This window comes from Apodemus sylvaticus, chromosome 3 (genome assembly GCF_947179515.1).
Source record: "Apodemus sylvaticus chromosome 3, mApoSyl1.1, whole genome shotgun sequence".
NCBI classification, from domain to species: Eukaryota; Metazoa; Chordata; class Mammalia; order Rodentia; family Muridae; genus Apodemus; species Apodemus sylvaticus.
The window spans coordinates 60398687-60416272 of NC_067474.1; the positions used below are offsets into that span (position 1 = coordinate 60398687).

The following is a 17586-nucleotide window of genomic DNA, read 5'->3' on the forward strand; positions in this document are numbered from 1 at the left end:
AGTTGGGAAACTAGAGGACACCATCAAGGCAAGGCAGGTGCAGCCACCAGAGGCTTTCTTTTTTTTTTTTAATATATATTTTTATTTTCTATATTCTTTGTTTACAATCCAAAAGCTTTCCCCTTTCCCAGTTCCCCCCCCCCCCCCATATGTCCCATAAGCCCTCTTCTCTCCATCCATTCTCTTGTCTTTCCCCCTCCCTTTTCTCTGTCCTGGTACTTCCCTACAATGCTGGATCAAGTCTTTCCAGGATTAGGGCCCTCTTCTTCCTTCTTCATGGGAATCATTTGATATGCGAATTGTATCTTCAGGATTCAGAGCTTCAGGGCTAATTAATATCCACTTATCAATGATTGCATTCCATGTGTATTCTTTTGTGATTGTGTTACCTCGCTTAGGATGATATTTTCCAGTTCCATCCATTTGCCTAAAAGATTCATGAATTCATTGTTTTTAATTGCTAAATAGTACTCCATTGTGTACATATACCACATTTTCTGTATCCATTCCTCCATTGAGGGACATCTGGGTTCTTTCCAGCTTCTGGCTATTATAAATAAGGCTGCTATGAACATAGTGGAGCATGTGTCCTTATTGCATGCTGGGGAATTCTCTGGGAGGCTTTCAATCTCTGCTCCCCAACAGGCTGGAGTTACTGGTAGTTGTGGGTGCTGGGAACCAAACTCAAGTCCTCTGGACGATCAGCAAGCTCTTAAACCCTGAGCCGTCTCTCCAGTCCCCGTTTGCTGTTATGGACAACGCTGCCTTGAGTTTCTGGTATGCCTCTTTTGAGAGATTTTTAGCTTTCTTTTGATGGCTAAATTCCTAGTTGTAGACTCACAGAATCAAAGGGATAGTAATGCTAACACTGAAATAAATGTTGCCTAATCGCTTTCCAAGGCTTATACCAGTCTGCCCTCCTCCCTGGGCACACAAGGGCGTGCCTACTTACAATCTCGCCAACAATGGAGTTACTATAACAACCTTTTAAAAGCGCTGCCAATTTGATAGGTAAAAAATTAGTTCCTGGGAAGTTTAATTTATGTGCATGTTGGACACTGAGATTGAGTTTAATCTTCTGTCTTTCTTTAACTATTTCTATCCTTTGGGGGAGCAATTGGCTATTCGAATCCTCTGACCATTTTTATTTCTGTTTGTTCGTTGTAGTTCCCTGTTGATTCACATACTGGGTAAATGTTACCTCAAGCACCTTTTCTTGATTTGTCAGCCAACTTTGTATTGTCTTGGAAGCCTTATAAATATACAGATTCTAATAAATTTATAGATAATTTCTGTAATCGTTTCTGGATTCTTTCACCCAGTAATTTTATTGTTAAATTTCTCTCCTTTTTCCCTTCCCCCTGACACATTCCATTTAATTAATTAATTAATTAATTGGAGACAGAGTCTCACTGTGTAGCACTGGCTGGCATAGAACTGGCTGTAGATCAGGCTGGTCTCCACTTCATAGAAACCAGCCTGCCCCTGTCTCCTAAGTGCTGGATTTAAAGGTGTATACCACCACACCTGACCTTCTGCTCTTTTCTTTAAGAAGTGTATTGATCTGCTTATTTTCTGTGGAAGGGTAGGTGGGTACTTATGTGCCAGGCATGTTATAGAAGTCAGAGGACAGCTCATGGGACTAGATTCTCTTTCCCACCTGTGCGGGTCTTGGGGACAGACCTTGGATTCACAGGATTGATAGAAAATGCATTACCTGCTGAGTCTTTTTACCGGCCTCCTCTTCGACTTAATTTCTCTTTCCCTCTTAGTCTTTCTCTTTTCCCAATACTTCCCCTCCCGCTTCCTTTCATTTTCCCCTCACTTTACCCCTAGGAAACTGCTTCCTTGCCTTTGCAAAGTCACCATTAGGATAAAGTGCATCAATGTGAGAAAACTCAAGTCCAGCGGTTTACAGCCCACACTGAAAGCCAATAACCGCCCGCCTTCCTGTCTGTTACCTGGGCTCCAGCCTCTTTTTTTTTTCCACCCTAAGCCTCTGTGGGGAAGCATTCCAATTTGGCAGCTCTTCTGAATCATAATCCTTGTCTGTTTTCCAATCTAACCACAGATCTTAACTACCTGGAGGCTGGCCCAAAGGTGGGGCCCTCGGCTTGCCTATAGCACCCGGCTGACTTCCTGCAACCTAGAGCCTGGGTCCCTGGCCTGGGCATGGGGTGGGCTTACCTGTCAGCTGCCCTTTGCAGGGCTCACTCTGAGCCTTGTGCCCTCCTCAGTCCTGGGGAACATTCTCCTCAGGCTTCTGCCCAGAGCCTGCAAGTTGTTGGAGACCATCTTCTCAGCCCACGCCTCAGAAATGAATGTCTTTGTGAAACTGGACCCAACTGGTACTTTCTGGACTCTTCATCTTGTGCTCCCTGTGAAAATAGTGCATTAATTCCTTGATGAGGAAGACCCCCATCCTGTCTTTGTGAGGGGGCACACTGAGTGGGGCCTTCCCTGTGCCCCACCAGTGTTAGCCTGGGCTTCCAGGTTCCCATGACTGATGGCTGTCCCCCACATGTCTGCCTGTGACCTATGCTTTCTCATAGAGGCCACCCAACCCAGAAAACCCAAAGAGCTTTCCAATATCCACTGGATTACCTTTCCATAAAGTTAATCATGCCTTGGACTGGGGATATGGCTCAGTGGGCAGACTGCTTGCCCACCACACGCAAGGCTTTGGGTTTAATCTCCTGAAAAACTTTCAAAGAAACAAAACCAAACAAGCAAATAAGAAACCCACCCACCCCTGTGAAGAACTGATAGGCAATCAATAACTTCTGTGAGAGGAAGAGTCCGTTTTCTCTAGAAATAAGCTTCCGGATAGATTTTCTAATTCCGGTTGTCAGCCCTAAATATGTATTACAAGCAACATTAAGTAGGATGCTAGCTCTCTGGAAGTAGATGCAGAGGCAGGAGGATCAAAAGTTCAAGGTCATCCTCTGCTGCACAGCAAGTTTTAGGCTAGCTTGGCCTACTCGAGACCCTGTCTCAAGAAATGTAAAGCAGGCAGTAGAGAGATGGCTCATCAGTTACGAGCACTGGCTGCTCTTCCAAAGGACCCAGGTTTAATTCCCAGCACCCACATGGTGGCCCATAACTGTCTGTAACTCCATTCTTAGGAGAACCAACACTGCTTCTGACTCCCACAGACTCTTGAACACTTGTGGTGAGTAGGCATAGTCTTAGGGACACACACAAACACATAAAATAAAAACAAAAGTTTTAAACAAAGAAATGAAAAACGAGAGCCAAGATATAATGCCCTATCAATGCTAGAAGCACAGCTGTCACCTCAAATGGAGTAGGAAGCAGTTTGTCTTAATGTTCTGTTGCTGAGAAGAGACACCATGGCCAAGGCAACTCTTACAAGGGAAGGCATTTAATTGGGGCTGGGTTACAGGATCAGAGACTCAGTCCATCATCATCATGGCGGAAGCATGGCAGTCCATTGTCCTCATGGCAGGAAACATGGCGGCTTGCAGGCCAGACACAGGGCTGGAGAAGCATCTGTGAGCTCTACTTCTGGGTCCACAGGCAGCAGAGGGACACCAGGCTGATTGGTCTTTTGAAAACCTCAGAGCCAAACCCTAAGTACACACTTCCTCCACCAAGGTCTACCTTCTAACTCTTCTAATCCTTTCAAATGGTGCCTCTCCCTGGTAACCAAGCAGTTATGGGCCAATGAGGGGCATTCTCATTCAAACCACTACACAGTATTCTGGATTCTAGTCAAATCTGAGCGGCCACACATTTAAGTGATTCCCCAAGTCTATGTTGCAATGAAGTGAAAATGTCAAGTTGTTTTCCTTTTTAAATTTTCTAATCATATTTATTTATTATGAGTACATATATTTGTGTGTGCTCATACATGTACACTTATAGCACAGGTGTGTGTGTTGGCATCTATATGGAGGACAGAGAACAACTTAGAGTCAGATCTCTCCTTCCAGCATATAGATTCCAGGAATCAAACTCAGGTCATCGGGCTTGGTGGCTAGCATCTTTACCTGTTGGCTGTCTCCTCAATAGCTCTTCATAAAGTTTTTATAGTAATAGAACAAAGAAAGTTCTAAATCCAGACACTTTCCAATACATTGGTGCATACATCAGGCAGGCAGTTTACAGTGAAGCGGGAAGACCTCAGCTGTAAGCCTCCGATACTGTGTGACATTCTTAGCTCTTGGGTTGGTGAAAACAGGGGATCTTTTTATATAGTACAAAAGAATTTGTCTAATATTCACAAAGGTTTTCGGTCACATGCAGAAATGGGCAATAAATTTAGGAGGCTAAGATAGCTCACAATAATTTGACTCTGGACCTGCAACATCCCAACTCTCTATAATCACTGAACCTCTTCCATCAGCAGTGTAGAACATACTATGACTTAAGCAGCTCCATTTTATGCTAGGCACTTGTCCTGGTGCCTGCAGCTTACGTGTGTGCTCCCACCCACCCTCACCCCCACCCCCACTCCAGCGCCATGAAAGCCTTTCCCCACCTGATTTTGTGTGCTGCTGTTTTCAGTGTTGGAAAGTTCTCTGATGCCACCGTTTGTGACCCAGAGTTGTCCTGCCTTTTACTTCTTTAATTGGCGAGAGTGGGAACCCTATCATGACCCTAGGCTCTGTCAGCTTCTCCCTCTGACATAGCTTTAGACGGGTGTTAACTCCAAAGATGGGGGGGGGAGACCCAAGACCCAAACCATCATGGCCAAATGAATTAAACCAAGCAAGTAATCAAAACAAGCTTTTATTTGTGTGCACGGGCTGCCTCCCAGTAAGCTGGGTTTTGAGGGTCTGCATTGGACACCAGGAAAGACAAGGCTCTTATAGATCAGGGGTAGGGCGTCTCCACATGGGGGATGTGTTGGGCAATGTAGTCTGGGCTTTAGGAACAGAACATAAGCATAACAAATTAGTCCCTCCTGAAACAAAGACACGGTGGCAAGGTGGGCCTGACAGGGTAGTCATGGTAGTCAAAAGTAGGGTTGCAAGGTGGTTATAATGTCTTTTTGAAACAATGATATGGTTGCCTTTGTTGTTGTTGTTTGTTTGCTTGCTTTTTGCTTTTCAAGACAGAATTTCTCTGCATAACCCTGGCTGTCCTGGAACTCACTCTATAGACCAGGCTGGCCTCGAACTCAGAAATCCACCTACCTCTGCCAACCAAGTGCTGGGATTAAAGACATGTGCCACCACTGTGGTTACTATTTTCTTGAACATGCAGTATGGAACCATCCGTAGTTAAGGCTACAGGTGGGGCATACCCAATCCTTGAGAAGCAGGGGTTTAATCGAAACAGGAATGAGCCTAGTTTGTCTTTCCTTTAATCTGGCTTTCAAGTCTAAGATGGAGGCAGCCTGGTACTGAGGGATGGTTTTGTGCACGGTGTATTAGGTGCTGATTTCTATGCCCAGACATCTGGTTGCATTCTGGATTTACGTTGGCATGGTCAAACATCTCTAGTCTCAATGTTACATAGAGCCAGGCGGTGGTGGCGCATGCCTGTAATCCCAGCACATGGGAGGCAGAGGCAGGCAGATTTCTGAGTTCGAGGCCAGCCTGGTCTACAGAGTGAGTTCCAGGACAGCCAGGGCTACACAGAGAAACCCTGTCTCAGAAAAACAAACAAAACCCAAAACCAAACAAAAAAACCAATGTTACATAAAAATTGTTTTCCATCACCTCTGGTTGGTTAATAAAGAGCAGAATCAGTCATAAATGGGCAGAGGAAAGAGGGAAGGCGGGACAGCCAATCACAGTGAAAGGGTCCCAGGTGAGGCAGGACCAGGAAGAGCAGCAATGGGGACAGGCCAGGGCAAGATTCAGATGCAGGTGCAGGAGGACCACGTGGCCGTGGCCGGGAGACAGGCAGCATTAGAGGGTTAGACTGGCTCAAAACCTGCCCACCTTAGTGCACACAGTTTATTGAAAATACAGTCTCTGTTACTCATTCAGAAGCTAAAACAGGCAGGATGAGCATAGAAATGCCCAGCAGGTATTTGAGAGCAAAGGGGGTTATAGAAATCCCCCCTCCCCCAATTCTATTTCAGACTGGTTCTTCACAGGCTTTCCCGAGTGTTTTTTTAAAGTCCCCTCCCCAGGATAGAGGGGAGGAGTTGGATTGGCACCGCCCAAGCTCGCCCCAAACTCATGTCCGTCCGTCCCACTTCACCCAGTCTTCGAAGTACTGGGGCTACAAGTAGTTATAGTCACGACCCTCCCCCACCCAGTTCCCTCCGTCTTCCCCAGGCCTCGCCCCTCCCACCCCCCAGCGTCTTCTTCCTGGCTGAGCATCACTGTGTTCTGGGAACACTCAGCGCTTTGTCTCCCTGTTTCCTCCAAAGTTAAACAACTCAAGGCAACATTAGCAGAGTGTCCAACCGGCAACCCCTGGGATAAACCCAGGAGCACCTCAGTAAGTATCTGCCTAGAGTTCAGTACAGAAGCCGCATGGACCCAGTTCTCAGCAAGACTCTCTACCGCAAAAGGCTTCCCGAATCCTTCCTCTGTCCCTTTGAGAGATGTGTATTTGCCTCCCACTTAAGAGCCATGCAATCCCCATCAAAATCCCAACTCAGTTCTTCACAGAGTTAAAAAAAGCAATTCTCAAATTCATCTGGAATAACAAAAAACCCAGGATAGCTAAAACTATTCTCAACAGTAAAAGAACTTCTGGGGGAATTAGTATCCCAGACCTCAAACAATACTACAGAGCAATAGTGTTAAAAACTGCATGGTATTGGCACAGGGACAGGTAAGTGCACCAATGGAATAGAATTGAAGACCCAGAAATGAACCCCCACACCTATGGTCACTTGATCTTTGGCAAAGGAGCAGAAAACATCCAGTGTAAAAAAGATAGCCTTTTCAACAAATGGTGCTGGTTCAACTGGAGGTCAGCATGCAGAAGAATGTGAATTGATCCATTCTTATCTCCTTGTACTAAGCTCAACTCCAAGTGGATAAAGGACCTCCACATAAAACCAGACACACTGAAACTAATAGAAAAGAAACTGGGGAAAACCCTTGAGGACATGGGCACAGGGGAAAAGTTCCTGAACAGAACACCAATAGCTTATGCTCTAAGATCAAGAATTGACAAATGGGACCTCATAAAATTACAAAGTTTCTGTAAGGCAAAGGACACTGTCAAAAGGACAAAACAACCAACAAATTGGGAAAAGATCTTCACCAACCCTACATCCGATAGAGGACTAATATCTAATATATACAAAGAACTCAAGAAGTTAGACCCCAGGGAACCAAATAACCCTATTAAAAAATGCAGTACAGATCTAAACAAAGAATTTTCACCTGAAGAAATTTGGATGGCCGAGAAGCACCTTAAGAAATGCTCAACATCATTAGTCATTAGGGAAATGCAAATCAAAACAACCCTGAGATTTCACCTCACACCAGTCAGAATGGCTAAGGTTAAAAACTCAGGAGACAGCAGGTGTTGGCGAGGATGTGGAGAAAGAGGAACACTCCTTCACTGCTAGTAGGATTGTAAGATGGTACAACCACTATGGAAATCAGTCTGGCGGTTCTTAAGAAAACTGGACATGACACTTCCAGAGGACCCTGCTATACCTCTCCTAGGCATACACCCAGAGGATTTCCCAGCATGCAATAAGGACACATGCTCCACTATGTTCATAGCAGCCTTATTTATAATAGCCAGAAGCTGGAAAGAACCCAGATAGCCCTCAATGGAGGAATGGATACAGAAAATGTGGTATATTTACACAATGGAGTATTCAGCAATTAAAAACAATGAATTCATAAATTTTTTAGGCAAATGGTTGGAACTGGAAAATATCATCCTAAGCGAGGTAACACAATCACAAAAGAATACACATGGAATGCAATCATTGATAAGTGGATATTAATTAGCCCTGAAGTTCTGAATCCTGAAGATACAATTAGTATATCAAATGAGTCCCATGAAGAAGGAAGAAGAGGGCCCTAATCCTGGAAAGGCTTGATCCAGCATTGTAGGGGAGTACCAGGACAGAGAAAAGGGAGGGGGAAAGATAGGAGAATGGATGGAGAGAAGAGGACTTATGGGACATATGGGGAGGGAGGAACTGGGAAAGGGGAAAGCTTTTGAAATGTAAACAAAGAATATAGAAAATAAAAATATATGTTTAAAAAAAGCCACTTATTCAAAGCATTATCATTAAGATGGGTGTGGTGGCTTACAGCTGCAGTCCAAGCACTCAGGAAGCTGAGGCTGGAGGATTAGAAGTTCAAGGGGTGGTGGTGCTATAATCCCAGCACTTGGGAGGCAGAGGCAGGTGGATTTCTGAGTTTGAGGCCAGAGTGAGTTCCAGGACAGCCAGGGCTACACAGAGAAACCCTGTCTTGAAAAAAAACCAAAAAAGAAAAATCTCATTTGTTCCGATTCGCTATTGTATAGCAAACTCACACCCACTGTCTCCTCAGGCTTTTAGGTTCTGGGTCTGGGAATATGAAAGAGGCATCTTTCCCCACTGTTTCTATTTCTTCTCTCTGGCTTCTCTCAGGTTCCTGGGGCAGAGATTCCTGCAGGCGACTGTCTTGGATGAGAAGCAGAACTGCCCCCAAATGGAAATATTTCTCAGGCATCAGCAAGAGCTTTAGAACCTAATGGTCAACAGGACACTCTCCCACTCCCACTCCTCACCCCCTACCACCTCCCCACTCTGACCAAACTGCCTGCCCAGCCCAGTTCCTCTTGCTATCAGAGCGTGGGGCTGCACTCTCTACCTCTAAGAGGGCTTTCTGGAGCTGGGGCGATGACTCACTCAGGAAAGTGGTTGTAGGAAGGCAATTAGATAATTCTAGTCCCTCCCTTTGGCTGTCAGACTATTGACACGATGGATCCACCCAATTCCCACCCAGGCTTAAGACCTGTGGTCTCTTTTTTGAGGACCCAAATCCTTTTGACCTGACTAGGACGCTCACATAAACTTGAAACTTCTACCTGTTCTTCCAATGCTGCAGCAGGGAGGAGGAAATACCTGTATTCTTTCTTCTCCTTGCCTACTTGAGGTTGGTCCCAGGGAAGGAGGAAGTAGTTCCTTTGATATCATAGAGCTGGTGTGTGTGTGTGTGTGTGTGTGTGTGTGAAATTAATTCCTTCCTTGTTCATGGTTTTTAGTTCATGTCCCCTTCTCTACCACTAACTTGTAAAATAGGAAGACTCAAAAATCCTTTCTTTTCTTTAGAGAAGCCATAGCCCCTTATCAGCCTGTTGTAAACTACTTTAAGGTAAGAGGTTACTGGGCACCTTTCCATCAACTATTGGGAGGATTAAAAGTGACAGAAAACCTACCAGTTCATCCGAGGTAGGTCAGATTACTTAAGGACCTAATGGATTCCCCACCAGCATTCTGAAAAGGCTTGGTAAGACTTATCAGATGTTTACTCCCGTAAACCCAGATGTCCCACGACCCCAAACAGTGAGCCACTAATATTACCTTTGTCAAACAGTCAGCCATGACAAGAAAGCTCCAGAAATCAGACAGATCTGAAGGCATGAGTAGGGTCTCAGCTTCTGGAAATTGCTCAGAAAGTTTACAACAGAAAAAGATTGAACTGCAGACAGACGGGGAAAGAAATTCTCTTGTTCAGACATTGCTGCCCTTGGTGAAACAGACAAGAGAGGGAATGGGGGAAATAGACCAGGAGAAGGGGTTCAGGGACTCGCCAGCACCATCTGATGGGGTCCTGAGAACAGAGTTGTTGGAGTTTAGACAAAATTAACCACTAAGTGCCCTGCTCATAGCTCTGACCAATGAACAGGTAACAGAAGGCCTTCCAGAGGCCCTCCAAGCCCTGGAGTACAGAGTATCATCCGCAAAGGCCCCGCTTTGTGTCCCTCGGGTCACATGCCTAGGTGACAACTTAGAGAAAGGTCTTTCTCAAGACCACATTTCAGCCATCCTGCAAATCCCTGTTTTCACATCGGAAAAAAACAAGTGTGGGAATTCCTGAGGGTGGTTGGATATTGCTGGCTATGGCTAATGTGATTTGCTGAGAGAGCCAAGCCCCTCTCTGCCAGCACTGGGGGTATACAGCCTTTGGAATGGACTGAGACTCAGCAGAGGGCCTTCAAAGCCTTGGAAAAGGCCCTGGTATCTGCCCCAGTTCTGAGCTTCCCATACATTATTAAACCATTCCCCTTGTAAGTGGATAAAACCAGAGGCATTGCCTGGGGGGGGGGGGGGGTTCCTCACTGCAAGCTCCAGGACCCCGGGAAAGACAGATGGCTTATCTGTCTAAGAGACTTGACCTGGTAGCATCCAGATGGCTGGCATGTGTAAGGGTCATAGCTGCCACTGCCCTGGTAGTAGAAGATGATGTCAAGTTAGCTTTAGATGAGGAACTGTTTCTGACAGCCAGACACTCTGTTGAGGCTCTCTTGAGAGGGATACCCAAGAGAGGGGTGTCTAATGTCCAGATGACCCAATACACTGTTTCTGTTACAACTAGATGTCAGTTCACAAGATGTCAACCCTGCCAGACAACCCTGTGTGTCCCCCGCATGACTGTCTTGATGTGACTGACCCGATCCAGTCTGTCAGGCCTGATCTGACTGACATTCCATTGGCAGCATCAGCCCGAGGTGTTGTTCACAGATGGGAACAGTTTTATCCAAGATGGGAGTGGGTATTGGGGCAGTGGTAGTGACTCCAGATAAGATCTGGGAACAGTCTTTGCGTGGGGGAACCTCAACTCAATGAGCTGAGCTTTCAGCTTTGACTCAGCCTTCTGCTGGGGGAAGAGAAGATAACCACCATAAACTCTGATAGCTGATATGCTTGTACCATGTCCGTGGAGCTCTGTACAGTGAACGAGGACTGCTAACTTCATCAGGAAAATAAATCAAAAAGAGAGAAGAAATCTTAGCCCTATTGGAGGCTATCTGGTTACCCAAGAGAGCGGCCATTGTCCATTGCAAAGGAGATTACCCAGAAGCAGGGAGCAACAGAATGGCTGACTTGACTGCCCAGAAAGTGGCTCTGGAACCAACGGGACCTTTTCAAATCTTGGTCAACCAGTCAAAGTCCAGCTTACAAGACCACCTGGAACAAACCCTGGGGTGAGACTGACTGTGCAACACATGAATGAACAAGGATGGTAGATATTGCCAGATGGCAGATCCATCCTTCTTGTGAGTCCGAGAGGCGACTGGTTTCAGATCTCCAGCAAGCCACTTCCCTAGGGGCCACAACACTGCTGAGCTCCTTAGACCCAGGTGTTATGTTCTGACTCTGGAAAGTTTGATTAAAGAGACCACATTCAGATGATGTGCCTTCTGGGCTCAGGTAAACGCCAAAGGAAAAGCAAGATCCCACTTCCGTGAGTCTGAGCGCAAGGAAGTAGGCCTGGGGAACATGTGACTGGGTTTTATGAAATCACGGCTACTGTTTTTTGTTTTAAGTGTTCGCTGGTGTTTGTAGACCAGCAAAGATATTGTAGACTTTTCAGGGTAGGTGGAGGCCTAACCCACCCAAACAGAGACCGCTCCAAAGGTTACTAAGAAACTTCTTCAGGAAATAATTCCTAGGTATGGACCACACCTAGCTTTGGAGTCCAACAATGGCCTGGCCTTCCTGAATAAAGTATCCCAAAATCTGACAAAGGTGTTAAATGTTCATTGAAAATGGCATTGTGTATGTAGACCACAGAGCACCTGGTTAGATGAATAGAAGAACTCTTAAGGAGACTGTGACCAAATAGGTTCTGGGAACTAGTGGGAAAAAAAAATTAGGTACCTTACCCCTCCCCACAGCCCTGCTCAGGGGCCAGTGTATTCCTTTCTGCAAGGGCTTACTCATTTTAAAGTTGTGTTTGGGAGGCTACCTCCCTTCCCAAACTCTAAGATATTCTCCAGGCAGAATTGTTTAATCTAGCAGTTGTCAACCTTCCCAATGCTATGCCCCTTTAATACAGTTCCTCATGTTGTGGTGATCCCAACCATAAAATTATTTTGTTGCTACTTCATAACTGTAATTTTGCTAGTGTTATGAACTGCAATGTAAATATCTGTGTTTTCTGATAGTCTTAGGGATCTCCTATGAAATGTTGTTCAACATCCAAAGCGGTCAGGACCCCCAGGTTCAGAATCACTGGTCTAATCACTGTCTTCTCAGGTCCTTGCAGGCTTTGACGGAAGCTCTCCAGACCATTGGCCAACCTGAGAAGTAAATCCTGCCTTCTTCCATCTCTGGACCCGCCCACCAGTTCCAGTCAGGAGACTTGATTTAGATAAAAAGGATCCCTGCTGGACTCTGGAACCTGTCTGGAAGGGACTGTACCCAGTTCTCCTCACCACCACAACTGCTGTCAAAGTAGCTGGTGATATCCCTTGGGAGGAAAAAGGCAGCTGAGAACAGATAGACTGTCACTTGGACTTCAGACCCCTTTGAGATAAGAATGTCCAGAGTTTACTAACCCAAGACACATAAACCTCAGCAGCCTCAACCCTGGTCATGGGAATTTAGTAAAACCAGGGGGCAGGAAACTCTATCTTTTGATAGACCTCTGCTCTCTGCTCTGTGTCCCCCCCAAGGATAGAATAATGTGGGAGAGATGAGGGTCAGTAAATCAGGTTGTGGAGAAGACTGTCTAGAAAAAGGCTTAGAGGGATCACAATTTTATGAATTCCCTGCCAATGGTGGGTCGTTCTGCCAAGGTAAAGGTACCTGATCTTGTAACTTCAAATTACCTGGCTTGCTTGAATTAATGTGCACCCTCCAACTCACTAGAAGCTCATACCCCACTCTATGTATACTGGTCTATATTATCTCCCAGGTGTATGAGTGTGTGTGTGTGTGTGTGTGTGTGTGTGTGTGTGCATATATAGATAGAGATATAGATAGAGATATAGATAGAGATAGAGATAGAGATAGAGATAGGGGATAGAGATAGAGATAGAGATAGAGATAGAGATAGAGATAGAGATAGAGATAGAGATAGAGATAGAGATAGAGATAGAGATAGATAGATACATACATACATACCCATAATGGAGAAGAGAGTTGTCCTTGACTCAGTGAAGGTCAAACGGGGGCCTTATTCTGTTCCCAATCCTAGTAGCTAGCGCAACTGTCATAGGCACTTCAGCCTTGATGGTTGGGAACCAAAACTTTAAATAACTCAGTTCTCAGATAGACATAGGCCTGAGCTATTTGGGACATTCCATTTCTAGGCTGGAGATCCAAACTGACATCCTTGCAGAGGTAGTCCCACAGAACTGAAGGAGGCTAGACCCCTCTTTGAGAAGCAGGGAAGACTTTTCATGGCATTCAGAGAAACTTGCTGTTTCTATGCCAACCAATCAGTGCTAAGTAGGGAAAACATTGCCATGGTCATAGAAAAGCTAAAAGAAAGGAAAGAAAGGATACTGATCAGGTCTCACTCTCTGTATCAGTCTCAGTTAGCCTGGCCTCCATGGCTGATCACCATTGGTTCTTAATCTGATTGGGCTAACAGTGGGTATCTGTATCCTCAGCTACATGGCCAACTAAACTACTTGTCCTTAGGACCAATTATGCCCCCAGAATAGGATAAGCCAATGTTTTGATTGCTGTCCATAAAACCAGTGTGGAATATGTTTGGGTGGCTATCTCTGATGGGCTCCCCATAACAAAAGTGATAAAAAAAATTAATACCAGACAATAGTGGTACAAGTCTAAACCCCAGCCCTGGGGGTTGTGGGGCTTATAGGCCAAACTCAGGCTAGCTAATTAGGTAATCTTTAGATTCAATGAGAGATCCTGTCTCAAAAACTAAGGTGGAGAATGACTGAGAAAGAAGCACAGTGTTAGACACACACACACACACACACACACACACACACACACACGCCCACAAAGAGGGCTTTAGCATTGGCTTCACTGAAATCAGTTCAGTTTCTTGTTTCTCCACCAGTCCTCCCCTGCTTGGGACCTGCTGGCCTGCGAGCCAGGACTTGATTGGTCGGTTGGAACTCCTTGAGATGGACCTCTGGCCCAGGACTCTGGTGACTCCTGGCTAGAGCTGAGATGATTTGGAGTCTGGTGTGACTTCTGAGCTAAGAGAAGGGAGGAACCATGCCCATATCAGCTTCTTCCCATGCCTGCCTGGAGCCTGAACGCCTGGGGTCTCCTTCTGGGGCATGGAGGCCTGGCTCAGCCTCTCCAGAACACCAGTAGCTGTGCAGTTGGATGGCTTACCTGGCTTCCTTGCCTTTTATGACCAGTGTTGGAATAAGCAGAGCTTAGTGTCCACCACGTGCTGTTGACTGAGGCAGCGAGGAGTCTGCTGGCTCAAAAGAGGAAGTGGTCAAGAATCTGAAGCTTTCTTTCTAAGCCACGGCACTGTCAGAGCCAGATTTGGGGGAAGGGGGAGGATTCCATTACAGTTGTTTCAGCAACAACCTGATGTATCTGCCCGGGACAGACAATAGAGATTCACAGCCACTTAAAGGAACTGGACACTCACTTCTCTACCACTTAATGGAGGCCTGGGGAAGACAGCTGGAACCGGGTCACCGTCCTCATGGATGATTTACCTCAGGATTTTCGGCAGTTGCTTGAGCTCTAGTTCCCCAGCCTTTTCCGGCAGGAAGAAAGACGCCAAAGGCTTCCTTTAAGAACATCGCAGGCTGTCTCTATGAGCAGTCTTGAGGAAATACAAGTATGACTAGCCTGTCTTACCACGTCCCTCAAAGTGTGTGGCTGTGTGGATCCCCTCACCAACCTCTTCAAATGCTACCAGTGGTGTGTCCAGAAAGCAATAAGGAGACCCCCGATGAAAGGCAGATCTTCGGCATGGGCCTTCACACAGAAAAGCTTAAGTCACCTTACCTCAGAAAAGCACATCAGCTGAGCCTGTGAGGACAGAGAGCCCCGGGGCTAGATGAGCTTGGGTGGGGAGGACCCTGTTTCTGCTGTTGGTTTTATGTAATGGAGAGGAGCCACCAGGGCTGCTTGGAAAGGCTTTCTCTCTTGCTCTGTATCCTACAGAAACTCAGTGTGCAAAACCGGGACAGTTTACTGGGGTTGTGTTTGTGACCCTTGGTCTAGAATCAGCATTGACTATACCTTGCCCATAAATAATGGTATTTGTTCCACTATTTGTAATCACATGTTATATAAATATATTAGTCAGAATGGTAGGGGTAACCTGGCCTCCCAGTTTTTGTGACAGACATTTTCTGACAGGCCTCTGTGTATAGGGACCACAGGTCACAGGAACTGTCAGGTAGGACTGTGAGAGACAAGAAGACAGAAACACACTTGTCACCCTCTGCAGACGGGAGGTCCCTTAATCTCTTAGGGACCTGGACTCATGTCAAACCCAAATCATTGTCTTCAATGCCGAAAAAGTTTCCAGACGATGAATCCAGATGAAGCAGAGTTTTTTTGTTTTGTTTTGTTTTGTTTCTTTGAGACAGTGTCTCACTATGTAGCCCTGGCTAGCCTGGAATTTGCTGTGTAGACCAAGCTGTCCCGAAACTCACAGAAAGCCACTTCTCTCTGTCTCCCAAATTCTGGTAATGAAGGCATACACTACTATGCAGGCCAAAGCTGTGATTTTATTAAAAATGGAAAGAAAGACTTTCAAGGAAAAAAGTAAAAGTATTCTTGGCAGCATGAGGATGGGTTAATAATTTATCAAAGGATATTTTTGGCATGTGTCTGAAGCACAGGATTTATGAGCAAGATAGCTCCCAGGGAAAGAATCAGACATATTTTCAGTCATGGGTATAGGCTCACCAAAGGAGAGTCACAAAAGTCTTAGCCTTAGCCACACAGGCCATTCTGATACGCCGCCCCCGCCCCAAACCATCCCCGTCCTTAATTTTCTAATGGAGAGATAAGAGGATGGCTCCAGAATCACCTTGGGCAGAATCAAACTCTGTGGGAGGACACAGACAAGGCTGGCTCCTCTCCACCTCCACCCACAGGTTAGTTTTAGTAACAGAACACGGCAGGGTATGAACGAAGAGGGAACTTTCTCACTGGAAAGCACACTTTAAGAGGTTAGGAGAGGGTGAGGGAGTGTGGGGGAGGGATCCTTGATCTGTGGGGAAGTGGGGAAGGAGTATGGAGAGAGTGAGAAAAGTGAAGGATTGACATCTCGGTGCCTTCCTGGGGTGGGCGGGACTTGTCTCTGCCCTTTGATAGGTGAGGACTGTGAATCCCAATGTGCCTGCCTTCTCCTCCAGTCCTGGTACGGTATAGGGAGTTTGCCCTACAAATTCAGACAGGCTGTCTCCTTTCCCTTGCAGCATCAGGGAACCCAGAGTGGGCTGGCTGACAGACAGCTGCCTCACCTCTAGATTTTAGCGTTTCCTTCCATAAGCGGGTGTGGTGGCTGGGAGCCTCTCACAGACTTCCTCCATGTAGGATCCTGCTAGTGTCTCTAAGATTGCAGGCAAATGTGATCTGTTAGCCCTCAGTTCAAATCTAACGCTCATAAAGTAAAACTCATAGGGTTGCCTGAAGGGTTTAAGACATGTCCTCTCTCTCTCTCTGTCATGAGGTTTTTGGTGAAAGTCCTAGAAAACTGCAGGTTCGCAGCTGGGGAGGGAGAAAGGCCATGAGCAGCTGTAACTGTGCCAGGATTCAGGCTTCTTTGCTGGAAGCAGCGGTCAACTGGATTCAAGAGTTTTGTTTTAGTTACTTTTCTATAGCTGTTACAAGATACAATGACCAAGGAAACCTGTAAAATAAAGCATTTAGCCAGGTGGCTGTGGCGCATGCCTTTAATACCAGCACTTGGGAAGCAAAAGCAAGCCAATCTCTAAGTTCAAGACCAACTTGGCCTACAGAGTGAGTTAGTTCTAAGACAGCCAGGGAGAGCTAAACAGACAACAAACGAACAAACAAAAAATCAAAAATCCAAAAACCAAAAAAAAAAAGAAAGAAAAGAAAAAGAATAGAAGGAAAGAAAGAAAGAAAGAAAGAAAGAAAGAAAGAAAGAAAGAAAGAAAGAAATTACTCAAGCAAGCAGGTATTTAGTTGTAGGCTTGCTTACAGTTTCAGGGGGTGAGCCCATGGCCAGCATGGTAAAGCAGGGTTTGCTGGCTGGCAGGCTGGTGTGGCACTGGAGCAGTACCTGTGTGCTTACGTTTTATCTGAAGTTGGAGACAGAAACTGAAGATTGGGTCTAGGATGGGCTTTGGAAACCTCACAGCTCATCTATCCCCAGTAATATTCCTCCGTCAACAAGCCACACCTCTTAATCCTTCCCAAAACATTTCCACCAACTAGGGAGCGGTAACTCAAACATATGAGCCTGTGGGAGGCGTTCTCATTCCAACCACCACATTCTACTCCCTGACCCCCATAGGTTTGTAACTATATCATAGCACAGAGTTAATTTAGTCCAATTTCATAAGTCCCTATATTCTTTTACAGCCTCAAGACCGCTTAAAGTCTAAACACAGAAAACAGCAACCAACCAAACAAACAAGAAATCAAAAATCAAAAAACAAAAAAAGAAAGAAAAGAAAAAGAAATAAGGCTAGCAAGCGTAGAGTAGAACTCTAGGCAATCTGTTAACCGTCACCTTCTGAAAAATCAAAATGAACAAGAAA

The 17586-nt window shown here is 45.7% G+C and overlaps 1 long non-coding RNA gene across 1 annotated transcript; it reads right to left on the bottom strand.

Annotated features, from left to right (window-relative positions):
• Nucleotides 1-235: 235 nt before the first annotated feature.
• On the bottom strand, nt 236-14270 carry LOC127679893 (uncharacterized). Its single transcript, XR_007976922.1, has 3 exons — nt 14216-14270; nt 2188-2378; nt 236-427 (listed from the first exon to the last, which is right to left on the bottom strand). It is a non-coding gene; the product is annotated as an uncharacterized LOC127679893 (long non-coding RNA).
• Nucleotides 14271-17586: the final 3316 nt, after the last annotated feature.